This window comes from Leguminivora glycinivorella, chromosome 25 (genome assembly GCF_023078275.1).
Source record: "Leguminivora glycinivorella isolate SPB_JAAS2020 chromosome 25, LegGlyc_1.1, whole genome shotgun sequence".
In the NCBI taxonomy this organism is placed as follows: domain Eukaryota; kingdom Metazoa; phylum Arthropoda; class Insecta; order Lepidoptera; family Tortricidae; genus Leguminivora; species Leguminivora glycinivorella.
Genome location: NC_062995.1, coordinates 9,373,752 through 9,388,723, shown reverse-complemented (window position 1 = coordinate 9,388,723; position 14,972 = coordinate 9,373,752). Strand labels below are relative to the sequence as shown.

At 36.7% G+C, this 14,972-nt stretch overlaps 1 protein-coding gene across 1 annotated transcript in view; it reads left to right on the top strand.

Annotated features, from left to right (window-relative positions):
* The first annotated feature begins 6,381 nt into the window (after positions 1-6,381).
* LOC125239210 (lachesin-like) overlaps positions 6,382-14,972 on the top strand; it is a 91,818-nt gene continuing 83,227 nt past the window's right edge. Inside the window, exon 1 of the mRNA XM_048146732.1 lies at positions 6,382-6,564. The gene's annotated coding sequence lies outside the window, so the exon portion shown is untranslated. The remainder of the gene's footprint in view (positions 6,565-14,972) is intronic.

Here is a 14,972-nt window from a genome sequence, read left to right as displayed (position 1 = left end):
ACGCTGAAGTTGTCGGCACTGATAAAATCTTTAGTGCTACATTTCCCAACGAACAGTTTGGATATAGTGATTGCCACCATGCAACAGGCTCAATCGACTGGGCTGTAAGCCACACGAATTCTTTTTCGAAAATACCATTCCGACTTTTATAATCTGATACTTCTTGAAGAATTGATTGTGCATCCCACTCAGCAATATTCATTATTATGGAACAGCCATCAAGGTACTCTTCAGATGTTAAATGTATCCCTTGGTTTTTTGGGTTTAAAATAACTGCAGCCAAGTGGATGGGCTTCAAACAATTTTGCTTTCTGTCTTGAAATTTTTGAAGAATACTGGCATAATGCTCTTCAGTGAATATTTCTTTAGCCACATCACTAATTAGAGAGTTCTCAACGTCTTGTAAAGCTTGAGGCACTAGATGAATAGTGCAAGCATCTCCTTCAAGCCTGAAAATCCAGTTTACAATGGGCTTGAAAAGTTTGATTTGTTTTTCAACAATACGCCATGTGTTTTCTTCCAACAATTCGCTCTTGAATTTTTGAAATTCCCTGTTACTTTCATTGATTGCCATTGTTTGTAAAATCTCTTTCGATTTCATGAAATTTTCAAGACAATGTGAGTAGCTTCCCCATCTCGTTTTCACAGGCAACACCAAAGTTACGTTCAAACATTTATCACTCGCGATTTTTTTGAATTCTGCACAAAGCAAATTCGATTTTAACACGCATTTCACGATATCAACTACCATCGTAAACACTTCGTGTACTTCGGGAATTTTCAATACATCTGCTATAAGCAAATTCAATGTATGTGCAAGACATCCAACCCATGTGGTCTTTTCATATTTATCCATTAGAAGTTTGCCGCACTTTTTCATATTCGCTGCATTGTCAGAGATAATCCCGAGGAACTTTTCGCTGCCAATATCCTCCATAACTTCTGATATTTTTTCAGCTAAATACTCTCCCGTGTGTCTATTTGTCTCGGCGTCAATAGATGTGTGAAAAAATGGTCTGGGAGTATATATCATGATATTAATTATCGAATCTTTCCTGATGTTTGACCATCCATCTGCCGCTAAATGCAAAACCTTCGATTGCTCAATTTTCTTTGAGATCACGTTTTTCATTTCCGTGTATTCTTCATCCAAAAGTGTAGTGGAAAGAATCTTGCGTGATGGAGGCTTATAGTCCGGCTTCAGTAAATGAAAAGCTTCAATCCATAAAGGATGTTCAAATATTGATAAAGGCATGCCGGTTACGTAAACTGCTCTTGCAAATGCCTTGTGAATTGTTTTCTGAAACAAATTTAGAGCTTGTGTAACTTTGTGTTTGAAAATAAGTGGTTTAAAATCCAAATAATTAGTATCATTTAAAAACTTGCCTCGTCCACAGTAGAATCATTGAGTTGTTCGGAAGATACTCGTCCAAAACTGTTCTCAGCATTCGTAGAAGTACTGCTTTGTGGTTGTGCATCACTTTTTTGAACTCTGTTTTAACATCACTAGGACACTTTTGACAGTTCTTAGCCAAATGTTGAGCGAAACGAGTAACATTTTTGGCGGTGTACACCAAATCACAAAATAAGCAACTGTACTTAATTCGTCCATTTTCGGTAGTTTCTCTATAATAGTCTAAAACTTTGCCTTTCGGCCTCATTCTTCAATTATTAACAACCCTTTACTGTAGGTCCCTTGAAGATGAACTAAACTGCACAATATGACCCATCTATGATATTCACACACTTTCCCCACTTAGACACGACCAACTGATAAAAACTGAGGACCAATCAGGAGCCATTATAATCAGTGAATACCCAAACCTGCAGGCCTGCAGTTCAGAACCACGTGTTTTTTTTTACCTGCAGTAACTAATACAATGCGACCTGATAAAGCCTATTAATTGTTTAAAAACTATCATTCTTACTTAAAATAAATACCAGATGTCGGCAATAAAATATCTTATAGTATATTTATTCCCGTTTTAAGAATTGCAGTTTAGATATTGGACATTCAAACACGCATAATCTAATTATATACTTATTGTCAATAAACATTGAAAAAAGAAAATTATGAAAACTTATGTTTAACTTATGTTTATTACATTCAAACTCTAAGAAACAATAAATAACAAATCAAACTCAATGCCCATAAAACGCAGTTTTCAGCAAACTGTGTATAAATAATGAAATTAGGTTAATACATCTAAAATAATTGAATATCAGTATGTATATCACCACTTTAATCTGACTATACTTTTGAGAAAAAACTTGATTTTCTGTCAGTAATTTTACCCGGTAACATTCGCGGAGAAGATTCTCCGTAATTTACGGCCGTAATTTACGGTAATTTTGGTAATAAACTAGTTCCTTTCATAGTATGTTTTCGAAATTTTTTGCACAGATTGTATGAACTAAATAAAATACAATTCTGTAAAAAAAGTAAGAAAAATCGAAAACTTAAGACAACTTTCTCGTTAATTACCGGTGCAGAGAACTTTACCCCGTAATTTACCCGAGGATTCTCATAGTTCTCGTAATTTACGGTAACGGCACATCACTACCCCCGACGCAAAAACGACGGGGTGTTATAAGTTTGACGTGTCTGTCTGTGTGTGTGTCTGTCTGTCTGTGGCATCGTAGCTCCCGAACGGATGAACCGATTTCAATCTATTTTTAACCCCCGACGCAAAAACGAAGGGGTGTTATAAGTTTGACGTGTCTGTCTGTCTGTCTGTCTGTCTGTCTGTCTGTCTGTCTGTCTGTCTGTCTGTCTGTCTGTCTGTCTGTCTGTCTGTCTGTTTGTCTGTCTGTGTGTGTGTCTGTCTGTTCTCGCTCCCGAACGGATGAACCGATTTCAATCTAGTTTTTTTTTGAAAGCTGAGTTATTCGGGAGTGTTCTTAGCCATGAGCTCTAAATCTAGATAGCTCTCCGTAGTAGCACGACCGTAGAACTATACACGGTGTTACATGAGGAAACCGAATAGAAGAGTAAATTGTCATATAAACTTTTCTGGATTTCGCCTACTTTCAGAGCTATAAGCAGTATAAGAAAAAATAAGAATTTCTTATTATTTCTCAGAACAAAACGCTATTTTGATAGCAATGATGCCGTTATCGGACATAATCTAACTATACTCTTTGACAGAAAAATAACTAGTAGGTAACTCATTGCAAAAAAAATATTTTTTTATGTAAATTTTTATTTTAAGTGCCAGTTTTACGAATAAAATTTACTTTTTATGTGAAACTACATCCAAAAACAAAAAAAAAACACACAAAAACTTTTTTTGGCGAAATTTGTATGACGCCATATAACATTTTATTTTTATTTTTCCCTCAGAATTGCGTAGTTTAAATCTTTCGGTTCCTTCATGTTACACCGTGTATTTAGCTAGAAGAAATACTAGAGGTGCAAGCACTAATTTCTCGCCCTTAGAGTTGGTCAAAAGGCGCCTAGCCTCGGCCACCAGTGGGCCTTGTCGTTTTTTCTTTCGTGTATGATATCTATTTCAATTTATAGAAGAAATCAGTTAAGGAGGTCACTTTTGGCTAGGCCAGGAGGGTTACCTGGGACCAGTATTACTTTTTATACCGCAAAAAACATACCGGTCTTTTACCCAACCGTAGAAAGAGGGTTGTAATGTAATATATTCAGTAGGAGGGTGAGGCTGTTGGTAAAGCGGTGGTGGTTTCGGGGTCTTACGTTCAGGTCCGGAGGAATCAACTTTTTGACCAACTCAAATCTTTCCGTAGATTTTGACTTGAGCCGGGTTCTTCAAAAAAGGAGTGTACAAGTTTCTAATGAGTCGGCAACGCACATGTGACACCCCTTGAGTTGCCCTTTGTTTATGAATAAGGGTTATAAAAATAAATAAATAAAACCATTTTGTGGCGGCTGGCGAGAGCATGCACAGAGCCGTGACGAGTGGCGGAAAACAGGGGAGGCCTTTGCCCAGCAGTGGGACACACTATAGGCTATTAAAAAAAAAAAAAAACATTTTATTTCGGATAGTGACATATACATTTAACTTATAAAATAGTTACGATTTAAAATTATCATTTAAATGTAAATTTTACTAGCCATGCTTTGGGCATCAAGTTAACATTTATTAGGTTGTCTGGTTCAAACTTGCCGTAACGTTTTTAATCGTTGCTCTTTTAGACAAGTCCTGACATGACAGGTGTATATAGTATTATAATGAATAATTATTAGAGAACTGGTCAGTGCATGTTTCGTGCTTGCAGCGTGAAGACATGGAGAGACAGCGACTTGTTTCATCGGTCGATGACCACGAGCAACGTACTTTTATTAAGTTTGGGGTTTTATTGGATTGGAGCGCATCGCATATCCATCGATTGTTAAGGAATGCACTTGGCTCTCGAGCATACGCAGAAAGGACGGTGAGACATTGGGTTCAACTGGTTCAAGAAGGAAGAATAGACATTCGTGATACAAGAGGTGGTGCCCACCATGTTTGTCCCGATGCTGCAGAAAGAACAGCTATTTTGAAAAAGTGTTTGCAGGAGTCAAGAGCGTGGTCCCTTAGGAGTCTCTCCGAACAAACGGGAATTCCCAAGGATTACTGCCGCAAGGTACTGACTGAAGAATTTGAAATAACCAAAAAGCTTGGTAAATGGGTACCTCGGGAACTCAATAAAGACCAACTGACTTTGAGGAAAGTATCATGTAAACATAATTTGCTCCTCTACAACCAACAAAATACAAGGTTAAAACGAACATTGGCTGTTGATGAAACATGGGTGTCACTTTACCGCCCTCCCGAAAAAGATCAGCAGAGGGTTTGGTTGGCAAAGAACGAAACTCCCCCAAGGTTCGCAGCACAAAAGTTTGCTGAGCCCAAGCGGATGCTGATAGTGGCTTTGGATATCGATGGTATCGCTTTTTGGCACCTATTTGAAAAAAATGAAACTGTTACTAGTGAGGCTTACAAATACTTCCTGGAGCAAAATATTCCAAATTGGACGGATTCTAATGGCTATCCGGACGCTATGCTCCTACACGACAATGCCAGACCCCACAAGGCTCGATTAATTTCTGATTGGTTGGAGAGCCAGCATGTGATGACCTGGGAACATCCTCCATATTCTCCAGATCTTCAACCTTGTGACTACGGCTGCTTCCATCAACTGAAGCGCAGCTTAGGTGGCAGACGTTATGAATCATGGCAGAAGTTCACAGAAGCGTTAAAAATGGAAATTAGGGAAAGTTCACAAAATGGCAAATATCGCAGTGTTGCCGCCTTGCCGCAGCGCTGGAAAGACGTTGTTGAAAAGGAGGGTGACTATTTGTGATTATAATGTTAATATATATTTTACATATGGTTATCATTTAATTAAACACAAATAAATATACCGGCAAGTTTGAATCAGACAGCCTATTATTTGTATGAAATTACTTTTTTTATACCACATCGGTGGCAAACAGGTATACGGCCCGCCTATTGGAAAGCGGTCACCGTAACCTATGGACGCCTGCAACTCAAGGGGTGTCACATGCGCGTTGCCAACCCATTAGAAACTTGTACACTCTTGTGGATAAAATGCAATAATGTCATTTGTTTTGAAGTACATATAAAGAGGGTTGGTGGGGTGAAAATGTCATTAGTTGTGGAGGTGACTTGGTGAGCCACCAAGTCCGTTTTCACATTATCCGATCCGATGTCGGATGTAGGAAGGATTTCAAAGGCAAAAATCAAAGATGGCGGTTGAAATATATGGAATATCGCTCCTTTATCTGATATCGGACCGGATAAGTGAAAACCACTAATAAATAAAAATAAAATGCCTGTTTATTCCGAAACAAAATCCTAAAAATAAAAAAAATACTTAAAAAATCTAATTTGGTTTGGACCCCTTTCGGGTAAAGGCCTCCCACTCCACTAATACCAAAAAAATTGCTTGTCGTAACGATTAATGCTTAACAAACCAATGTTAGTCTCACAGTTCTGTTCATTTACACCCATGATTCGATATCTAAGTGTAAAATAGTGTTCACACTTTGTTGAGTCTGATTCTTATCGGTAATTGCTATAACCAGAATATGTACATTGATAGCAATAGCACCCCTACTTTGCGTTCAGTACCCTTCTGCCCTTGGCATTGATCGGACGTGCAGCGCCCTCTGTGCTCGTGAACTAATATTTTCCCGATAAGGAAAAAGAGTGACATAAATATTAGAATTTGCATTTTATTGTTTTAAAAAAAGTGAGCATATTTTGTCAGTGCAATTTAAAGTGAAATTTCATTAAAAAGAACTAATGTTTTTTTAATGAGCATATTTTTTTCGATAGGTGACTTTTTTTTAAGTGAAATTGCTGTTTATACCTATCATAAATAATTAAAAAAAAAAAATGTGCCGTGCCTAACTGCATAATTTATTCTTCGTACATTAAATACGTGAAAAAGTTTTTTGACAGTTGTGTTACTTTTTAAAAGGTTACGGGGATTCGTATTTTAGTTTCGTCTAATAAAAAGTTTTTGGGAACTGTTTTTAGAAGTAAAGTTTGTTGTGGACGGATTTTTCACATTTGGACTGGTTGGGTAAGTTGGCTTGTTAAATAGTTAAGTGTTGTGCCACGAGAGAGCAAAGTTGTGTTTTGGCGCGAGTAGTCAGGGAAATATTCATAGGTGGAAAGGTGGATGGATATAAGTTTGTAAAGCGAATTCATTAAACCACCTTTAAATTTTTCACTCACATGCGTAAAAATAGTACCTACATTGCGATACAAGTGGAAAAAAGGAAGAACAAGTGACGATAAATGAAAACACGATCGTAGAATAAAACGCGATTTTAATCTTTTTTCATTTCATTCTCAAAAACGGACATAATATGTAGTAAGTTTTTATTAAAAGACCATCAGGTATTTTTGATGTCAAAGTTTAAACGATTTCCCAACAGTTTATATTAATAGGTACAAAACGATATCTGGCTCATTTTGAGCGATCATAACATTAACTTTTATGAGTTATGGCGTTTTAATACACCGCCCTTTTTCTGTTTTTTATGACCTTTTCTTTACGAGTTAACAAGACGTATTAAAATAATAAAGTAAACTAAATGTGGTTAAAGAAATATTATATTTGTTCCAATATGTTTGTTTACACATAAAAAGTTTATAGATAAGTAATAAAGATGATGAATTAAATAATGAAAATAAAAATAAAAATATTGTGATTCATATGCACCGTGTTCTTACAGTATATTTTTTTAAGGAAACTAAAGTGGCAATCGGCTGTGATCCATAGCTATAAATTAAAATTTTGAAAAAACCCCCGACCGTGACATAGTGGACCGATTTTCATGAAACATGGCTAACTCCCGACTAACTCAGCTTTCAGACAAAAAAACTAAATCAAAATCGGTTCATCCGTTCGGGAGCTACGGTGCCACAGACAGACACACACACAGACAGACAAACAGACAGACAGACAGACAGACAGACAGACACGTCAAACTTATACCACCCCTTCGTTTTTGCGTCGGGGGTTAAAAAGAAATCAATCTTACTCTCTATGTGCGTTTTCACATTATCCGATCCGATATTTAATGTAGACCGATAGCCCATACATTTAAGCCGCCATCTTTAATTTTTGCCTTTGATATCCTTCCGATATCCGATATCGGATTGAATAATGTGAAGACGCACTAAAGTTAATGCAAAATGTAGGTACATATTGTGAATTAATAAGCTTGAAAATCAACGTCAAAAGGCTAGTTTCCTACTAGTCAAATGAGCTTCTTTTTAAGAACTATCAAAACGATTTACTAATATTTCATGTAATTACTATGAAATACTGAGGAGTGACGTCACGGTCAATTCATTTACTTTATCTTTCTCTTTGACTTATTAAATAGAAATTATGTTTCAAAATAACTACTGTCCATATTTTTCTTCTAATTACTTGGTGCTTTGTTTCGTGCACTGCATAAAACATTTTATTTTAAGTATAGGAAATTAGCCTATTTAACCCATATCCCACAGTATGCTTCTACCAAGGACAGTATATACCATGACTGAGTCATACAAAAAAGTATATAGATTCTTAGTATGAAGGCTACTTGATCCTTTTAAGAGTTCCGTATTTAAAGTATATTTTATATTATTTATTACTATCCAACTAACCGAAAAAAATACTACCATATTTTATTACGACCTAAAAACCACAAAAAATCATTTATAAAGTTTACTTTAACTTAATTAGGCAAAAACATCACTAGCCATATTGTTAATCTATAGATTGTCTGCGCATGACGTCAATCGAATTGAACTCAAAATTTTCTGACATTCATGAGGCCTAAAGTTCATCATGTCAGTGATTGACTCGACATGGAGTTAAGTTAGGTTCTATGACGTCACTACACGTCTGACAGCGTTTCCGGTGGCCAAAGTTAAAAAAATATTACACACATTTTTAATTGAAAATGGGTAGCCGCCATACACTTTTAAATTTTAATACCCAAAATCTATAAAAATTGGTTTCTTACGTCAAATACTACAGGAAACAATCATTTCTTGTGCCAAATTTGATAAGAGTCTAGTAGCCTATTGTTATTTTTTTATAAACCACCCTTGCTCTACGACACACACGGCAACATTATTTCACCTTATATATTTTGAATATTTGCTCATACTACATACACTGAAATTGTTCCAGCGTCCTCCCGCGTCACTATTAGTATGTTAAAATATCAATTATAATATTTAATGGCCCCCAAGTTAGAGCGTTCGAGTTCGTAATTAGTTTGATTGAAATTTAATTGAAATTGCGGACGCGATGATTGAGTACGGTAATGATACAGTTTGCTTGTTTAATTTTACATTAGTTGTTGTAAAATGGTATTTGAGCTGTTTATATGTTTATAATGAGTATACTAGAGATGTACCGACTATTGATTTGGCCGACTAGGCCGACTACCGACTAGTCGGCACTTAGGTGGCCGATTAGTCGGCCGACTAGTCGGCTAATCGGCCAGAACATAATTTTCGACAAATTTATCAAAAATTTTGAATGACATTGGTCCTTTTCGTGATTTTTAATAATACAATTGATCTAAAATTCCCTAAAAAAAGCAAAAAAAAAGAAATGCTCAAGTAGGACATTTTTTTCTGTGACGATCACAGTTGTCCTTTTTACTAACAAAGGCATAACAAATAGAGGTTCATAATACAACAATATCAGCTGTTAATTTATGTTTGTACTATTTTATATCACTTATAATGTGCCGACTAATGGCATTTTTTGCCGACTAGTCGCCGACTAATCGCTGACTACAAATATGGCCGAATAGTCGGCTTTCTCGACTAGTTGGCGACTGGTCTGTACATCCCTAGAGTATACCATGAGTCTGTGTGTCGCTTTTCGGTGAAGGAAAACATCGTGAGGAAACCGGACTAATTCCAATAAGGTCTAGTTTACCCTTCGGGTTGGAAGGTCAGATGGCAGTCGCTTTCGTTAAAACTAGTGCCTACGCCAAATCTTGGGATTAGTTGTCAAAACGGATCCCAGGAGCTCCCATGAGCCGTGGAAAATGCCGGGATAACACATGGAGAATGAGGATGACCATGAATCTGAGTATTCTTGATCCAAACTAATATGTTTTATCCATAATAATATTATACCGGTAAATGGGAAAGTGTGTGTTTGTCTGTTTGTTTGTCCATCTTTCACGGCAAAACGGAACGACGAATTGACTTGATTTTTTTAACTGAAGATAGTTGAAGGGATGGAGAGTGACATAGGCTACTTTTTAGGGTTCCGTAGTCAACTAGGAACCCTTATAGTTTCGCCATGTCTGTCTGTCCGTCCGTCCGTCCGTCCGCGGATAATCTCAGTAACCGTTAGCACTAGAAAGCTGAAATTTGGTACCAATATGTATATCAATCACGCCAACAAAGTGCAAAAATAAAAAATGGAAAAAATGTTTTATTAGAATGTAAAGTGGGGGCTAATATTTTTTTTCATTCCAACCCCAACGTGTGATATATTGTTGGATAGGTATTTCAAAATGAATAAGGGTTTACTAAGATCGTTTTTTGATAATATTAATATTTTTGGAAATAATCGCTCCTAAAGGATAAAAAAGTGCGTCCCCCCCTCTAACTTTTGAACCATATGTTTAAAAAATATGAAAAAAATCACAAAAGTAGAACTTTATAAAGACTTTCTAGGAAAATTGTTTTGAACTTGATAGGTTTAGTAGTTTTTGAGAAAAATACGGAAAACTACGGAACCCTACACTGAGCGTGGCCCGACACGCTCTTGGCCGGTTTTTGTCTCTTTCTAACCCCCCACTTCCCTAAAATGGAAGGTGGAAGTTTGTATGGCGCACTCCGCAATTTTAAAATTTAGCGCGAGTGAAACCGCGAGCAAAAGCTAGTAAATTATAGAATGAAATAGATACCATACACTAAACAAAAAGCGACCAAGCCCACTGGTGTCAAAGCCGGGAATCGAACCCGGGTTTCGCGGCTGACGTGCTAAACCGCTACACCACCCCGACACCCGTAGGTACCCGTCGAAATTTTTCTAGCGTATCTTATTTCTGAAGGCTAGGTGCCTTTGATCTACTCTAAGGGCGAATAGGAAAAAAAATCAAATGAAAAAAATATTTAATAAAATAATTTGATTGTTCCTTAAGTCGATGTTACATAAACTTTTCGCGGTCCTGGGTTCGAATCCCGGTAAGGGCATTTATTTGTGTGACAAGCACAATGTTCCTGAGTCATTTATGATGTTTTCTATGTACATGTTTAAGTATTTGTCTATTATATATATCATTGTCTGAGTACCCACAACACAAGCCTTCTTGAGCTTACCGTGGGACTTAGTCAATCTGTGTAAGAACGTCCTATAATATTTATTTATTTATTTTCTATAATTTGCCTAGTTGCATAGTTATTATTTGTTCTAAATGGTATTTGAGCTGTTTATAATGAGTATACACGGTGTATCAGAGTAACCTGACAGATTTTAACACCTTTCTATATTTCGCATAGTTTCAAGTTTTACATACATACATACAATCACGCCTGTGTCCCATGAAGGGGTAGGCAAACTACTCAGATTTCAGTGCCACTCTTGGCAAATAAGGGGTTGAAAGAAAACGAAACTGTGACATTGCATTGTTGCATTTCAAGTTTTAATAATTATATTAACATTTACTCAGTATAAATAGTTATTTGTTTTACAAGGGGGCAAAGTTGTTGTTTAACCGCACGTACCAATATGGGATCCTTTTAATTTACCGAAGATTTTTTTGTCGAATTTCATTTCCCAAACGAATTTTGCGAACTACACGTTTGTCAACTCAATCTTTCCCATAATAACATTTGACAACGTTAAAATCCGTCAAATGATAATTTCCCAAACTGTTGTAATGCAACTTTTATAACCCCAACTGTTAATTTCGCAAATGTTTCACTTTGACTAAAAAAGTTTGCTCAACTTTACTTTCGTCAAATTAATTACTGGACAAAATTATTTAGTCAAATAATTTGTTTAGTAAAAAAATTTTTCCTTAAAAACACACTATGCAAAACCAGTTTTTGACAAGTGTTTTAACACGATTGTTTTCATTTACCGAATTTCATTTCCCAAACAGATTTTAACAACTACTTACACGTTTGCTTCCCACAAACACTTTTGACGAAAATACCATAATTATGACGAGTCAAATAATCTTTAAAAACCTAAACATAGCCCAAAAACCTAAAAGTAGGTTTAGGTTAGGTTGGAACTGCGACCCCCACACAAAATGTTGCTAAAAAAGTAGGTTTAGGTTAGGTTGGAACTGCGACCCCCACACAAAATGTTGCTAAAAAGTAGGTTTAGGTTAGGTTAGAACTGTGACCCCCATACAAAACTTTGCTAAGAAAGTAGGTTTATGTTAGGTTGGAACTGCGACCCCCACACAAAACTGTTGCTAAGAAAGTACGTTTAGGTTAGGTTAGAACTGCGACCCCCACACAAAACTGTTGCGAAGAAAGTAGGTTTAGGTTAGGTTAGAACTGCGACCCCCACGCAAAACTTTGCTAAGAATGTAGGTTTAGGTTAGGTTCGAACTGCGACCCCCACACAAAACTGTTGCTAAATAAAGTAGGTTTAGGTTAGGTAAGAACTGCGACCCCCACACAAAATGTTGCTAAAACAGTAGGTTTAGGTTAGGTTAGAACTGCCTACACAAAACTGTAGCGAAGAAAGTAGGCTTAGGTTAGGTTAGAACTGCGACCCCCACACAAAACTGTTGCTAAGAAAGTAGGTTTAGGTTAGGTTAAAACTGCGACCCCCACACAAAATGTTGCTAAGAAAGTAGGTTTAGGTTAGGTTAGAACTGCGACCCCCACGCAAAACTTTGCTAAGAATGTAGGTTTAGGTTAGGTTCGAACTGCGACCCCCACACAAAACTGTTGCTAAGAAAGTAGGTTTAGGTTAGGTTAGAACTGCGACCCCCACGGAAAACTTTGCTAAGAATGTAGATTTAGGTTAGGTTCGAACTGCGACCCCCACACAAAACTGTTGCTAAATAAAGTAGGTTTAGGTTAGGTTAGAACTGCGACCCCCACACACAATTTTGCTTAAAAAAGTAGGTTTAGGTTAGGTTAGAACTGCGACCCCTACACAAAACTGTAGCGAAGAAAGTAGGTTTAGGTTAGGTTAGAACTGCGACCCCCACACAAAATTTTGCTTAAAAAAGTAGGTTTAGGTTAGGTTAAAACTGCGACCCCCACACAAAATGTTGCTAAGAAAGTAGGTTTAGGTTAGGTTAGAACTGCGACCCCCACACAAAATGTTACTAAAAAAGTAGGTTTATTTCGAATACGTTAAGATTTGGTTATATAAAAAAATGTCAAAGTAAATGTGGTTTATTTATATTTTTGTCAACTACTCGGTTTGAGTAAACAAGGTTTGTTAAAATAAAAAATGGCCAAGAAATGTTTTACCAAATGTTAGATTTGGCTTTTTTTCTGTTGGGATAATATTGGTTGGCAATTAATCATTTTGATTAATTGAAGTTTGGTAAAATGAACATTGCCAAAGTAAGGAAATGTCTAAATATTTATTTGGATATCATTATTTTGGAAAATATGTATATGTCACACGATAAGTTGGGAAATGATGAGTTGCCTTTTAAATTTTTGGGATACATTGTTTGGGATGTGAAAATCTGGCAAATAACATTCGGTAATACATTAGTAACCCACCAATATTGATACCCGAGGAAGCGAAAGATTCCAATATTGAACCGCGAGCGTAGCGAGTGTTTCAAAAAGTGGAACCTTGAGCGTTGCGAGGGTCTCATGCACGTAGGTTAAACAAACTTTGCCACCGAGTGAAACACAAAATTCTTCACCACAAGAATACGAATGAAATACTAACTTTAAAATATCAAAGTAAGTAAATCAAATCCATCAATTTATTTAATATTGATGATTTTAAACGGGTAAATTAAGTTTAAAGTTAAGACTTTTAGGCCCACATGCACCAACCACCTAACTCAGGGTTAGTGGGCTGTCAACTGTCAAATTCCATATAAAATGGTGGGTTAACCCTCATTTTTCGTTGGTCCAAGTGGCCCTAAGTTTGTATGAAATTGCTTTTTGAAGAATCAAAGGAGCTTTTACTTAGTGAAAACGTGTTTTAAAGTATCAAAAACTCATTGTCCAGGCTCAGTAACTGCCCAATAAACAGTTACGGTTCAAACTAACATAGTCGGCAGCCATCTGATACTAGTGACGTTGACAAATGGCCGCTCATTCGCGATAATTAATTTATTTTTAATTTATTCATGCGCTTGTTGCCTGGCTATCGGGGCAGAGGCTAGTAAATACAGACTGACAACTCATCAAGTCATCATCGTCATTTCATTATCTCGGCATTCGCTCATGGGAGCCTGGGGTCTGCTTTGAAAATCCCAAAATTACGCGTAGTGGCATCAGATGGCGCTAAGTGACTGCCATCTGACCTTCCAATCCGAGGGGTAACTAGGCCTTATTGGGGATTGGTTCGTTTTCCTCACGATGTTTTCATTCACCGAAAAGCAAATATCAAATGACTCTTATCAAATAAAATTATTTTTATTTGAACATATTTTAACGAGTACACTGGTTCGATTGCAGCTCGGAACACTTGGAGGCCTTGGTCACTTTTTCTTTGTATATGACATTTATTTAATGTTCTTATCAAATGTTCCGGAAAACTCATTGATGCGAGCCGGGGTTCGAACCCGCGACCTCCGGATTGAATTGAATTGATTGAAAGAATTAAAATGGCTAATAGCGGATGCTTAAATAAATTTACGAAATTCAGCGGTTGAAGTTCAAAAATTAGTACTTACATCGAAGCCTATATAAATGTTAATACATACTAATATTATAAATGGGAAAGTGTGTGTCTGTTTGTCTGTCCGTCTTTCACGGCAAAACAGAGCGATGAAGTGACGTGATTTTTAAGTGGAGGTAGTTGAAGGAATGGAGAGTGACATAGGCTACTTTATGTCTCTTTCTAACGCGAGCGAAGCCGCGGGCAAAAGCTAGTAACCTATAAAGACAAATCACTACATTTTTAAAAACTTAGCTTAGCTTAGCTTAGATACACACACACACACACACACACACACACACACACACACACACACACACACACACACACACACACACACAAACTAGTTTAGGTTAATTAGTTTAGGTTTAGTGAACTACTAGGGTCCGACTGAAAACCAGCGTTGCAGTAACAATTACTGCAACATTATGCTGAGTCCCGGCCCTTTTAATATCCACGTTTAAACTAATTATTTTAATTTTAACATTGTAACATTGTGATATTAAATAAAGCCATTCTATGTCTATGTCTATGTCTTCTATAAATTGTACCGTTTGTGCCCTAATAAACATTAAACATTAGCAGTCTTGATTTTTTTCTACTCTTTTGTTCGGAAGTACTGTTCATTA